Here is a 12,356-nt window from a genome sequence, read left to right as displayed (position 1 = left end):
TGTTTTTGAAGATTCTATTTGTGTACCTTTTTTGCGGGCTTTATCAATGGGCATATATAGGATCTCTCTTCCTAGCCGTTGGCCTTGCTTTGATGGTCGAATCATTGCAGGATTCATAACGCCTACGCGAGGTATTAGATGGACAGAATGATCTTCCAACGGTGCTGAAGACCGTTATTTGTTTATGTAACGCCTTGCAATAACTGAGGGACGGTGGTTGAGTCTTTGTCAGACAATTCTTCCCGGGCTTGGTTGATTCCAGTATCGTCCTTGATTATCGTCCTTCTATGGTGGACGAATATATTTTCAGGACCATCACTTGTAAAACCAAATATGTTCATGTCATTCCTAGCTATTGTGGCTGACTAAAATTTAATTGACTGATTCAGGCTGATGGAGACTACAATGCAAAGCTTGGAATTACTATCCTCCGCATGCATCCTTTCTTTCTCGTTTGTGTCTTATATATTTCAAGGCTTTTGATGTTACGACAGCTGTAATTCCAGTGTGCTTCGCCAATGTTGATTGTTAATTTATCATTTTCACAAGAGAAGCAGTGACAGTGGAAGATGAAATTGTGGTGATAAACAGCATTGTTCTGCCAAATAAGACTCTTAATGTCAGAGTACAGGAGGAGATTATCTTATGATATCGAAGATACAGAGATCCTGCAATGCCTCTTAGTTTTGTTGTAATTTCATCTTTATCTTTTTTCCTCATTTGTGTTCTTACTGTGGAACTATATGATTGAGGTACAGGAATAAACTAGACCAAATATCCGGGCCACATTAATTGTAATGTTGGATAGCTGATTGCCGATTTGTAGACTTGCAATATTTTTGGATATGAATGAGAGGTTTCTATATACGAATACTACTGGTAAATCACATTCTAATTTTTTATATACCCCAGTGAAATCTACTCTCAACTGAATATCCAATTTTAGTTGCCTCTAGAACAATGACATCCAAGTCAATTTGATGGCAACTGCCAACTGAAATTTCATCCATTGGGAATTTTCCCTGAAGGAATCCATGCCCATTGCATATCTTTAAAATCATTCTTTATTTATTTATTTATTTATTTATTTTTTTGAGTACCCTTTTAAGAGAGGGGAGGGGTTGAGCATGGTTCATGGAGGCATACAAGGTTAAGCTGATGCCAATTCATGAAATTGTAGTGTCATTGTTTGCACTGTTGATAATAGAACTGTCTCAATTGAACAATAGATTAGAAAATTGTGGATTGAGGTCCAATGCAATACCTGAGGTACTAACTATCAAGGTAGGTACTAACTATTTCATACAAGCACTTAAAATAGTTAGTAATATAATAAAACAATGCTGCAAGAAGTAAGATTTTTATATTTAAAACTCTGTTGTATGGTTGGAAGAAATACCAAATCATTTACTGAACTAAAATAATATTATAAAAAATCAAACAAATATATTTGAGTTGGGAAAACAATAAAAACAAAAACTTGTATTACGCATTAATAAGGCAATAAAAAATTATAATATACTTTTCATACATTATTATTCAAGCTATTAAACTAAAAAAATGAATTTCAAGGCCAAGGAACCTTAAGGCCCACAATATGCAGGTCACATGGTAAGGGAGCAGCTAAAGGAGAGAAGGATCTTGGGAGTGGCTGCATTGATAAGTCCTGTGCCTTCTACGCAACGAATGCATGTAATGGATAGTTTAAATGAGCACCAACACGATGAGAAAGAAGAGAGGGGCTCAAGGGAAAAGGATTGGAAACCGAGCTTAGAAGGGTGGAAATGTTGGATTCCACAAGAATGTGGAAGACTACATTCATAGGACGATAATCCATTACTCCTTGCCCAAGACCACGCCCATCGTCTCTTACCAATCGGCAATCGGCGATCAAGCATAATCTCTAACCAAGCCTCTTTATTTCAATAATTTAACTGGATTGTATGGTCTCTCTTTCTTTTCTTTTCTTTTCTTTTTTCTTTTCTTTTTTTTTTCTTTTTCTACCGACGACTTGACAGTGGAGGTGAAAGAGCGGTGGAGGAGTAAGAGACAAAGAGAGAGCGGCGTGTAGTGGAGGAATTTTTTTTTTTTAGAAACGGTGGGAAAAAAAAAATTAGAGAGGGACGTACACTTTTTTGTGTTTTTTAAGGTTCAGAGATAGGTATGGAATGCAATAAATAAGAGATAATTAATAAGATACAAATCAGAATATTATTATTAATGAGTATCTTTTTTGACTGTTGGATCTACTTAAATCCAATGATTTAAAAAATATGTAACTCTAAAGAGTTACAATAGGTGTAACTTGAACCTATCTCATATATATATATATAGGTAAAATTTAGAGAAAATCCAATTAGATTCTACAATTGAAGTCTAATTTTGCGACATGTGTTCTAAATTATTTATTTTTAGAGCGAGTTTTATTTCTTAATTTTGGAATTAAATGTGAGACCATATCATAAATATCCATTGAAGTGAGTTATTGTGTATAAAAACCAAAGAGTCTAGAATTAATGAGCATTAAAATATTTTAAATATGGACAATTTACATTTTTTACCTAATAACATTCTTACAAGACTTTTTAAAGAGTTAAAAAAAAAATAAGAATAACTATCAATAATATTTAAATTATATATGTAAGATTATTATACTTTGCATCTTAATATGTATCTTTTAAGTATATCCATGTATATGCATAAGGTTGCAAACTAGTTAAATTCTAAATTATATACACACACAAATGAGAAACCATTATATATATATTTTAGAAATGTATAGTTTAAAAAAAGTGTAAACTAGTACCATGTATAATTTGAACATCTCAAAAAAAGTTTAATTTGAATCATATAATTGTGATTTTTTTTTTATAATTATTCCCATACATATGCACAAGGCCATATACTAATTTATATAGAAAGCTAAAATTACTTAAATACAATGATACATTTGGCTTGATCCTCTTGAGAATATTCATTCTCTAAGAAAATTCTCTGGCTCTGGCACTTACTTCACTGGCACATGAGTACTGAACAAAATATAGACAATGGTCAGCCATCCAAATTCTTAAAGGAGTGTACCATATATTAATTGTGGGATGTGGGTTTTGTGCGCTACTTTTTTTTAATTAATTAATTAATTATTTTTAAAGAAGAGTTCTGTGCGCTACCTTAGAATTCATATCGTCAGTATGGCTGGGTATTTTGTGGTGTTATCAGATTTGTAGTGTTCCTCTATGTTGATTTAGGAAAAAAATCTTGATTTTTTGGGTAAAATGTTGAATGCCCAGAAGTATTTATAAGAAAAAATATTTTATTTTTAGGAAATTTATTTTTAGTATTTTAAAGACTTTTTAAGTTTATTTAATTATATATAATAATAAAATCCACATATCACAATTTAATTGGATCAATGAAAGTGACGAAACACATGTGGCAAGCTAATGTAACATAGACACTAGCAAAAATGGACAGAGAGAGTAACTATCCAAAAATATATATAACTTTATGGGAGCAAAATTTAAAATTTTGAAATTTTAGAGTATAAAATTTAAATACCCTAAACTTTAAAAATGTAGTTTGCAATTAACGTTTTTAAAATTTTTATTTATTTATTAATTTCTCTCCAAGGTAGCAAATTGAGGATCTTGGATTTCTATGATGCATTGCATTTCATAGTAAACGTTCTTCATACCATAATATGGGCATTTGCAATTTTGCATGCATGATGGCTAGCTAAAGTTCCATGGTTCATAATATTTTCCTATATTACAATTAATATAGAGTTTTAGATTGAGATCCGACGTTTAAATAATTGACAAAAAAAAAAAAAAATTTATAGTAAAAATATGTTTATTACTAAGATGAATACTTTGCTTTTGTTGGTTGCTGGAACCTTCTTCGTTATAGCAAATTATAGCTGAATTGTTTGGTATATTGTCTGCATAAACATGATTATGTAACTTTAGCTACTATATGTTGTATTTCTAATATTGTTGAGATCTTCTTTTCTAAATTGTAGTAGCTTTTCAGTTTAAAATGAATGAAGCAAGTTAGTTTTAGATACTAAGGGACAATACAATTTTATATGTATTCATAATGAAAGGAAAAAAGTACCTGCTGTGTCTTCTCTGCTTTCTTATTTGCTTAAATTGACATTGATGATGGACTTGAATACATTGGAGAATGTGACAATGTGTGCAGCAATTTGTTGCTTAATTTTGAATTTATTTCGCATCCTTGCCTCTTTATCTTTTGAGTTTTTAATCATTGTTTATAAAATTCTACCAAAAAAAGAAAGAAAGACAATTAGTGCAATAATTCTTGCAAACCCATTAAATTAAAAATATAAATCCTAATAATATTATCTAAAATGTTAAGCAAAGAGAAAAAAAAAAAAATAAAATAAAAATAAAGCTTACCAACCCAAAAACTCAGATTTTGTCAGGATATTACCTCACTTCATCTCATGACTCAGGCATTTCAATAATTCATCGATCAATTTGAGTGTGAGTAAGGATATAGTACAATTAGAGATAGAGATGATTACATTAAAATATTGTAGTGTTGAAATATTCACATGTGAGTAGACTGATTGGTTAAATAAAGAAGTCCTACATTCGATACTAATGAGAAGAGTGAGTATTTAATATAGCTTAAGTGATGCATGACATTTGGATTATCAAAAAAAAGAAGTTCCACATTGGATATCAAAGACAAGGGTTTTTGTTGTTGTTGTTGTTGTTAAGAAAATCGAATGAGAGGAGTTAATATAACATTGGATTTGCGAATTATTATTTAGATTATTCGTTGGAAGAAGAAAGGATTTTGGTGATGCATAACTCCTTACATTTATTGATGAGTTTTGAGATCCAACTTTTACATTGGTTTATAAAAACATGTTTACCAAACTCAAACCATCCCGTCAAGTCGTCTGCTGTTCTTCAGAAAACGACATGCCGCTTAGGAAGTACCTTGGCCATGCGGCAGTCGTTTGAAAGATATGGTCGAAGTTTGCTGCTCTTAAATTCTTAATACAAGAAATGGATGGGCTTTGTCTTTTCCTATTTTTCACACTTTTATTCATGGGCCTAGAGGCCAGTTAACAAAATCTCTCCCTTTGGACTTTTTTCTGAGATTTTGAATTTTTTGATTTTATATTTATAGGGTTAATTTCTTGTAATGAAACAAGACACAAAAAGCATGGAGTTTCAAGTTTCAACGTGTCTGGTAATGTTGTCCACTCTCTTTATTGTACGAAGAACCAGTTGGAATATTTGAAGTGAGTCTGAGTTTTGCTGTACTTTCCTCCCATTTGCTCTTTTTAGTAAACAGAATCGAATTGTCACGCTTTTCGTTTATAAATCAGGAGGTCAACTTTGCTGCTTTTTTTCTTACAAACACATTAATGTAAGCAAAAAAAAAAAAAAAAAAAAAGGCGAGTGGACATCTGATTTAATTTTTTTTATAACAATTGTTAAGATTACTTACCAAAAAACAAAGAGAAAAAAAAAAGTACTTCAACAAAGTCAATCATGAAGAGTGACCTGAACATGCTTCATTGGTGTATATAATTAAAATAGGAGTATATTACAACGTGTTGTTCCTCAAGTCCACATAGTTTCAAGAACAAAATGTCAAAACTTTCTTTATTGTTATTATTATTATTATTTTTTGGGTAGAAATGTTCAATATTACTTGGCTGTTAGCATTGGGTAGATGAGGAGTGTGGTTACTGTAACCTTCTTGTTTTCTCACCTGCTGCTGCTCACTGATTATTGTTTTTCACTTCCCTTGTGTACTAATATGAGTGAGTGTCTTCCTTACTTTTCTCCAAATTTAGTTCCCTTCAGGTTCTTTTCTTTATGCTTTGTTTGATTGCCCTAAAAATGGCATCTAGGTTGCACGGACACGCCATTTTTGGCGTCGTGTCGGTGTCGGACATGTGTCGGACACCGGAACGGGGACGACTCGCCGGATTCCAGTGTCCGGCGAGTGTCCTCTTTTTTTTTTTGTTCTCCGACACGCGCCGACGCGGCGCAGACACGGCTCCGACGCGGCGCCAACTCGGCTCTGACGCGTCTGACACGCCAGCAGTGAAGAAAAAAAGAAAATTTCGGCATATTTCGGGTCATTCCGGCTATTTCGGCCGAAATGAAAATTTCGTCCGATACAAGATTTTGACTGGAAAAGAAAAAAAAAAATCAAAATCCTACCATCTTCTGGGTTTCGTGCTTTTTTCTTCCTCCTCTTCTTCTTCTTAATTTCGGTCTCTTCTTCTTCCTCTTCTTCTTCTTCTTTTGGTTTCGGTCTACCTGACGACCTCTTTTCTTTATTTGTGTGTCTTGGCTGTCATCCACTTGTGTTTGGAGTTCAGACGGTAGAGTCTTTAGGCTTTAGATATTTTCTTTGTTTTGTGGTATTTGTGAGCCCCACGTGACACTCATTCCTTCCAGGCTCTTTTGTTTTGTCCGTTTGAATTTAATTAACATTTTTTTTTGCTTTGTTTTGTTTTTGTGAACCTCACGTGACTCATAATAAAAAAAAAGAAACTTTCAACCTTTTGATTCCATAGTCACTAAAATTAGAAAAAGCATAGAACTATAAAATTTTTTACAACTTTTTATTACAATTGTGATGTGATAAATTGTGATTGGTGAAAAAAATTATATACTTATAACTTTAAAACCTTCAATATTTATTATATGGATTTTTTTTTATCAATAATATATATATATATATATGTATATAAAATAGTGATAAGCCTGAAACAGTATGCAACAATATGCCGAAATATAAAATATAATTAATTATTTAACCGTCATGTCCCCGCCGTGTCGTGTCCTTATTTTTCAAAAGTTGCCGTATCCCCGTGTCCGTATCCGTGTCGTGTCCGTGTCCGTGTCCGTGTCCGTGCAACATAGAATGGCATACATGGATATGAAAACTTGGAAGCCAGTATTAGGTTGCAAGCAAATGGAGCATGAATATTTTTTAGATTTCAGTTCAATTTGTCTTCTTTTTTTTTCGGTTCTGTTTGTATGTTGACTAATTTCATGGCTGTTTTATTTGAATAGGAGCACCTTTTAGCCCAAAGACGCCGCTTGTTTTCTGTCAATAGGAAGGTAGTGTTTGCTGTAGCTCCACTGATGATATCCAATTGCTTAATCAATTTAGGGCAATGAATGTCTCTGATCTTGGCTGCAGTTCTCTTCTGAAATCAATACTCTGCTCAGTAAGATGCTCTGCCAGTTTTTTATAATGATAAGTTTCAGCTGATTATTGATTTCACTTCCTTGTTGATGTTACTGTGCCTCTATATTACTTATGAAAAAGTTGGGTTTTTTTTTTTTTTTTTTTTTTTTCAAATTTTAATTTTAATTTTCAATGACTAAATAGTGGCTACTGCTATTTGTTGCATGATCCTTGATTGTGACAATATCTACTTCGTTCTTTACTTCTTGTGATTTGATAAAAATAGAAAGGAATTGTCAAATGCAAGATAAAATTCAGAATGCTTAAATGTTAGGTGTACTAGTAATACTTTACTTGATGACTCATACATGGCTTATGATTTAAAATTTGGAATGTGGCCTATCGACTTGGCTCATATTGATTAAAGATGAGTGTGCATAATGATTACCCTTTAATATATTCCTCAAATGTTGTTATGTGATAAATCAGCATTCACTGAGTGCCTTTGAAAATTCCAACAAATAGCTGCATGAAGGCAGCTCTTAGTTTGAAGTTTATAGCAACTTAAGTATTGTTGCCATTTAATATAATGCTGACATGAGCTACTAAGACACTTAGAACCATAAACTAACTGAAGTGTCATGGAAGCATTTTTCACCACTTACATATATCAGTTATGTATATGCATGGCAGAGATGTGATCAGTTCTCAGCAGAGCTTAATTGATTCAACACCTTGGAAGGTTCCTGTTCTCTGCAATTCCACAGTTTCAGCAAACTCAACCCAATCCCAACTTGCTGAAGCTGATTTTTGTTCAAAGCTTTGTGATGAATGCAAAAATGTATCATTATTAAATTCTCCTTATGCATTGCAAGACAGAGGTGGTATGCCATTTAATTCTACTTCCAAGCTGACTAACATATGGCAATCAAAAAGTGCTTTCTGCAATGAATTTGGTGGAGCTTCTGAAGCTGGAGAGGTATGTTTTGATGGTGGACCAGTTGTACTAAATCAAACTGAAAATTTAAGTCCACCAAGTGGTATTTGCCTTGAGGAAATTGGGAATGGATCCTACCTTAACATGGTAGCTCATCCTGATGGGTCAAATCGTGTCTTCTTATCCGACCAACCAGGTAAGACATGGTTGGCAACTGTTCCGGAGCAAGGATCAGGAGCACTATTGGCAATTGACAAATCAAATCCTTTTCTTGATTTAACTGATAAAGTATATTCTGATGCTGAGTTTGGAATGTTGGGAATTGCATTTCATCCAAACTTTCAACAGAATGGACGCTTTTTTGTGTCATTCAACTGTGATAAGGCTAAGTGGCCAGGATGTTCAGGAAGGTGTTCATGTAACTCAGATATCAGTTGTGATCCTTCAAAGCTATACTCTGAATATGGGGCACAGCCATGTCAATATTCCAGCGTCATAGCAGAGTTTACTGCTAATGGTACCACATCGCAACCTTCCTCGGTAAAATTCTGCATGGTTTTCTACAGCCATTTCTTTTAATTATATCCCTTGGTGGTCTTAATTGCATCAGCTTTGCCTCAATTACAGGTAACAAGCGTCAAACCCCAGGAAGTCAAAAGAATATTCACTATGGGCCTTCCATTTACTTCTCATCATGGTGGTCAGATTCTTTTTGGACCTGAAGATGGTTACCTGTACTTAATGATGGGAGATAGTGGAACTTGGAAGTTTAGGAGACCCTTACAATTTTGCACAAAACAAGAAATGCTTGCTTGGAAAGATAATGAGGCTTGACATAGATAACATATCAAGTAAGTACTGGAATAATGTGTTGTCTATATCTCTGTTTGTGCCTTTTACACATCAGGTTTCGGCCCTTTGCTTTTCTGTTCAAATGCAGATTTTTTTCTATGGTTCTACTTGCATAAGGCATTCAATTTATGATGTGGTTTTTGAAAACATGTTTTTTAGGCCCCAACAAAAAGGACTTTGAAAAATAAAATCTTTTTGACAGGAAGGGCAAGTAGCACTTCTTTTAAAGTTGCTTGGAGTCATCTCCTTCTATCTTTAACAATACAGAACTTTAGGACAGAAGCAGATTATAATTTTTCAATATGATTGAAGACACAATCTCTACATCCACTTTCTTCTCAATTCAATATAAAGTAAAATCTAATATGATGAATAATCCGATGACTTAATGGATATCAGTTTTCATTGTTATGGCTTTGGGGGCTGGTTTTGCTTTTTGAGGAACAAAACAACTTTTTAGAGTTTTGTTTTAGTGGAGGACAAGGGAGGTCTTGGTTGTTTTATATTTGAAATATGTTTGACCAAATTTATGTTACTTTTAATTAACTCTAAATTTCCAAAAGAATTCCAGTTTCATCATATTAAACTTTCAAATCTATATAAAGTAAAATCTAATATGATGAATAATCCGATGACTTAATGGATATCAGTTTTCATTGTTATGGCTTTGGGGGCTGGTTTTGCTTTTTGAGGAACAAAACAACTTTTTAGAGTTTTGTTTTAGTGGAGGACAAGGGAGGTCTTGGTTGTTTTATATTTGAAATATGTTTGACCAAATTTATGTTACTTTTAATTAACTCTAAATTTCCAAAAGAATTCCAGTTTCATCATATTAAACTTTCAAATCTACTAACAATGTACAATAGGTGCATGTGACTAATATCAAATAAATGTAATGCAATTAAACCTACTCATCAGATTTTTTACTATTGTATTTGAACTGAGTAGATAGAATATCTCTTGAAATTTTTGGTCTTCTCTATACTGCTGTATCTCACTTAGGCAACCCTCCATCTATGCTTTTTTTTTTTTTGCAATAAATAAATTGCAGGTGCAACGGAAATTGCTGACCTTGACCTATTGGGAAATTATTCTGTCCCGGGAGATAATCCATTTGCTGAAGAAAAGGAATTGCAGCCTGAAATTTGGGCCCTAGGATTCAGAAATCCTTGGCGATGTAGTTTTGATTCAGAAAGGCCTTCATACTTCCTCTGTGCAGACGTTGGCCAGGTTGGCAGTTTCCAAGATTAATTTTCTTCTGAATGACTAATTCCTTGTCAAGATTTGTTGCTTTTACATGGGCACAAAAACATACACACATAGTGAACATTAGAAGCTTTTTGTGTTTCTTAATGTTGTTCAGGTGTGCATTTGCTTCTTTTTATGTGATTTTTTATTTTATTTTTAATCTTTGTCTAATACCATTAATGCTTTAAGTCATTGATCTTATAGGACCAATATGAAGAGGTGGATTTAGTCACTAAGGGTGGCAACTATGGTTGGCTTGTTTATGAGGGCCCCTTTATTTACAATCTTTCAACTTCTGCTGGGGGCAATACATCTGCTAGCTCTATCGATCCAATATTCCCTGTAATGGGATACAACCACTCTGAGGTAAACAAAGGGGCAGGAGCATCTATCACAGTTGGCTACTTTTACCGTTCTATGACTGATCCATGCGTGAATGGAAGGTAAAAATTGGCTTTATTTGTCTGATCTTATGACCAACGAATCGTTCCAATTCATTAGTCTTTTGTTTACTAATCTGTGGGTCCAAGTAATGTCAAACAATGTTATTTCATCTTCTGAAGATTTTGTTCCATCATTTAGCTATAAACATTGTAATTGCATGCAATGAAGACCATCTCACCATAACTTTTACAGTTTTTTTGGTCAACATATAATCTTTAAGTATTATATATATATATATATATATATAATGCCAATAGAATTAAACATACTACAATAGAGAAAAAATAATAGTATTGGCATCATATTTGTCTCACTCTTGACAATACCTGTAAAATAAGGCACTTTATTTTTCTTTAGTACTTTACACTGTTGGAAGTGCTTAATGTTGATGGTAGTATATTTTTCCATTGTCAGGTACCTTTATGCAGATTTGTTTGCTAATGGTATGTGGGTAGTTACAGAGAGCCCAACAGATAGTGGGAACTTCACTAGAACTCAGATTCTTTTTCGCTGTGCTCAAGACTCTCCTATCCAATGCAGTGTTGCAGCAGGAAGTTCTCTTCCCTCACTGGGATACATATTTTCTTTTGGTGAGGATAACAGGAAGGATATCTTCATCCTAAGCAGTAGTGGGGTATATAGAATTTTTCGTCCTAGTCGCTGCAACTACACTTGTTCTAAGGAAAATGTTACAGATCTTACGCATCCAGCATCTGTTCCTTCTCCTTTCAACTCAACTGGTAGTCGGTTGAGCAATCCATTGATAGAGCTTCTGCTCCTAGTTTTTTCATTGCTCGTTTTTTTTGGCATGTTTAATCTATAGAGGGAAGACAAAATACCGTGTCAAATCATGATTGTCATATAAAATGAGAGAAGTGTCCTCTTGGCCACCTCTTTTCTTGATCCCTCCTATACTTTTTGATTCCTTGTTATGCTGTAGTTGAGTATATCTCCGTAGTTCACTCAGAATTGCATTTACATTACTAGTAAAGCATTGGTTTCCTCATTAATTTTCAACAGTAAATATTTTAGACATTTTAAAGATCCTTGAGCCAGTAGTCCCGTGGCATAGTAACATTACCCAGTTCCATGGAGGATAACTTGGGTTGAAATTTCCCTCCCAACTTGGCTTGTAATGGTGGAATTTTTTTTTTTGGCTTGTAAAATATTGATTTCTTTTAAGTTATAATATATTTAACAAGACTTGATTAGAAGTTGGCATGTTGGTACCAGTTATAGACACAAGAGAAGACTATAGAGAAATATGCCGCAACATGCCTAGGTATCTTGAAGTACAATAATTCTTATAGACTTATCAGACTTATCTACTTTGTTTGCTACATACAAAGATAGGAAGAAAACAAAATAAGAATGTGGACTTAAATCAGTAGAAAAGGTTATCCAAAATTTCTAAAGAAATTAGATAAGTTAGATAAATTTTGGATTTAGGATAAATTATGTTTTAAAGCTAATTACTTAACAATGTTTACTTGTTAAAGCCAAAATACAAGTAAAAAAAATCAAATTAGTAACAATAGTTATGGCAAAAAACGTTCTGAAAAAAATTCTAAAAGAATCTTGGAAAAGAGAATGTGAACAAATATAACAAGAAGATTATAGAGAAATATGAAAGAACTTCTATTACTCGTTGTTTTTTTGGGAAGAATTCTACTTTATATAT

At 33.3% G+C, this 12,356-nt stretch overlaps 1 pseudogene; it reads left to right on the top strand.

The window, feature by feature from the left end:
- The first annotated feature begins 6,909 nt into the window (after positions 1-6,909).
- LOC115976796 lies at positions 6,910-11,581 on the top strand (annotated as a pseudogene).
- Positions 11,582-12,356: the final 775 nt, after the last annotated feature.

The sequence above is a fragment of the Quercus lobata genome, chromosome 2 (assembly GCF_001633185.2).
Source record: "Quercus lobata isolate SW786 chromosome 2, ValleyOak3.0 Primary Assembly, whole genome shotgun sequence".
NCBI classification, from domain to species: domain Eukaryota; kingdom Viridiplantae; phylum Streptophyta; class Magnoliopsida; order Fagales; family Fagaceae; genus Quercus; species Quercus lobata.
Note: the sequence above shows the minus strand (reverse complement) of the source record. Positions and strands in the feature narration are given on the sequence as shown.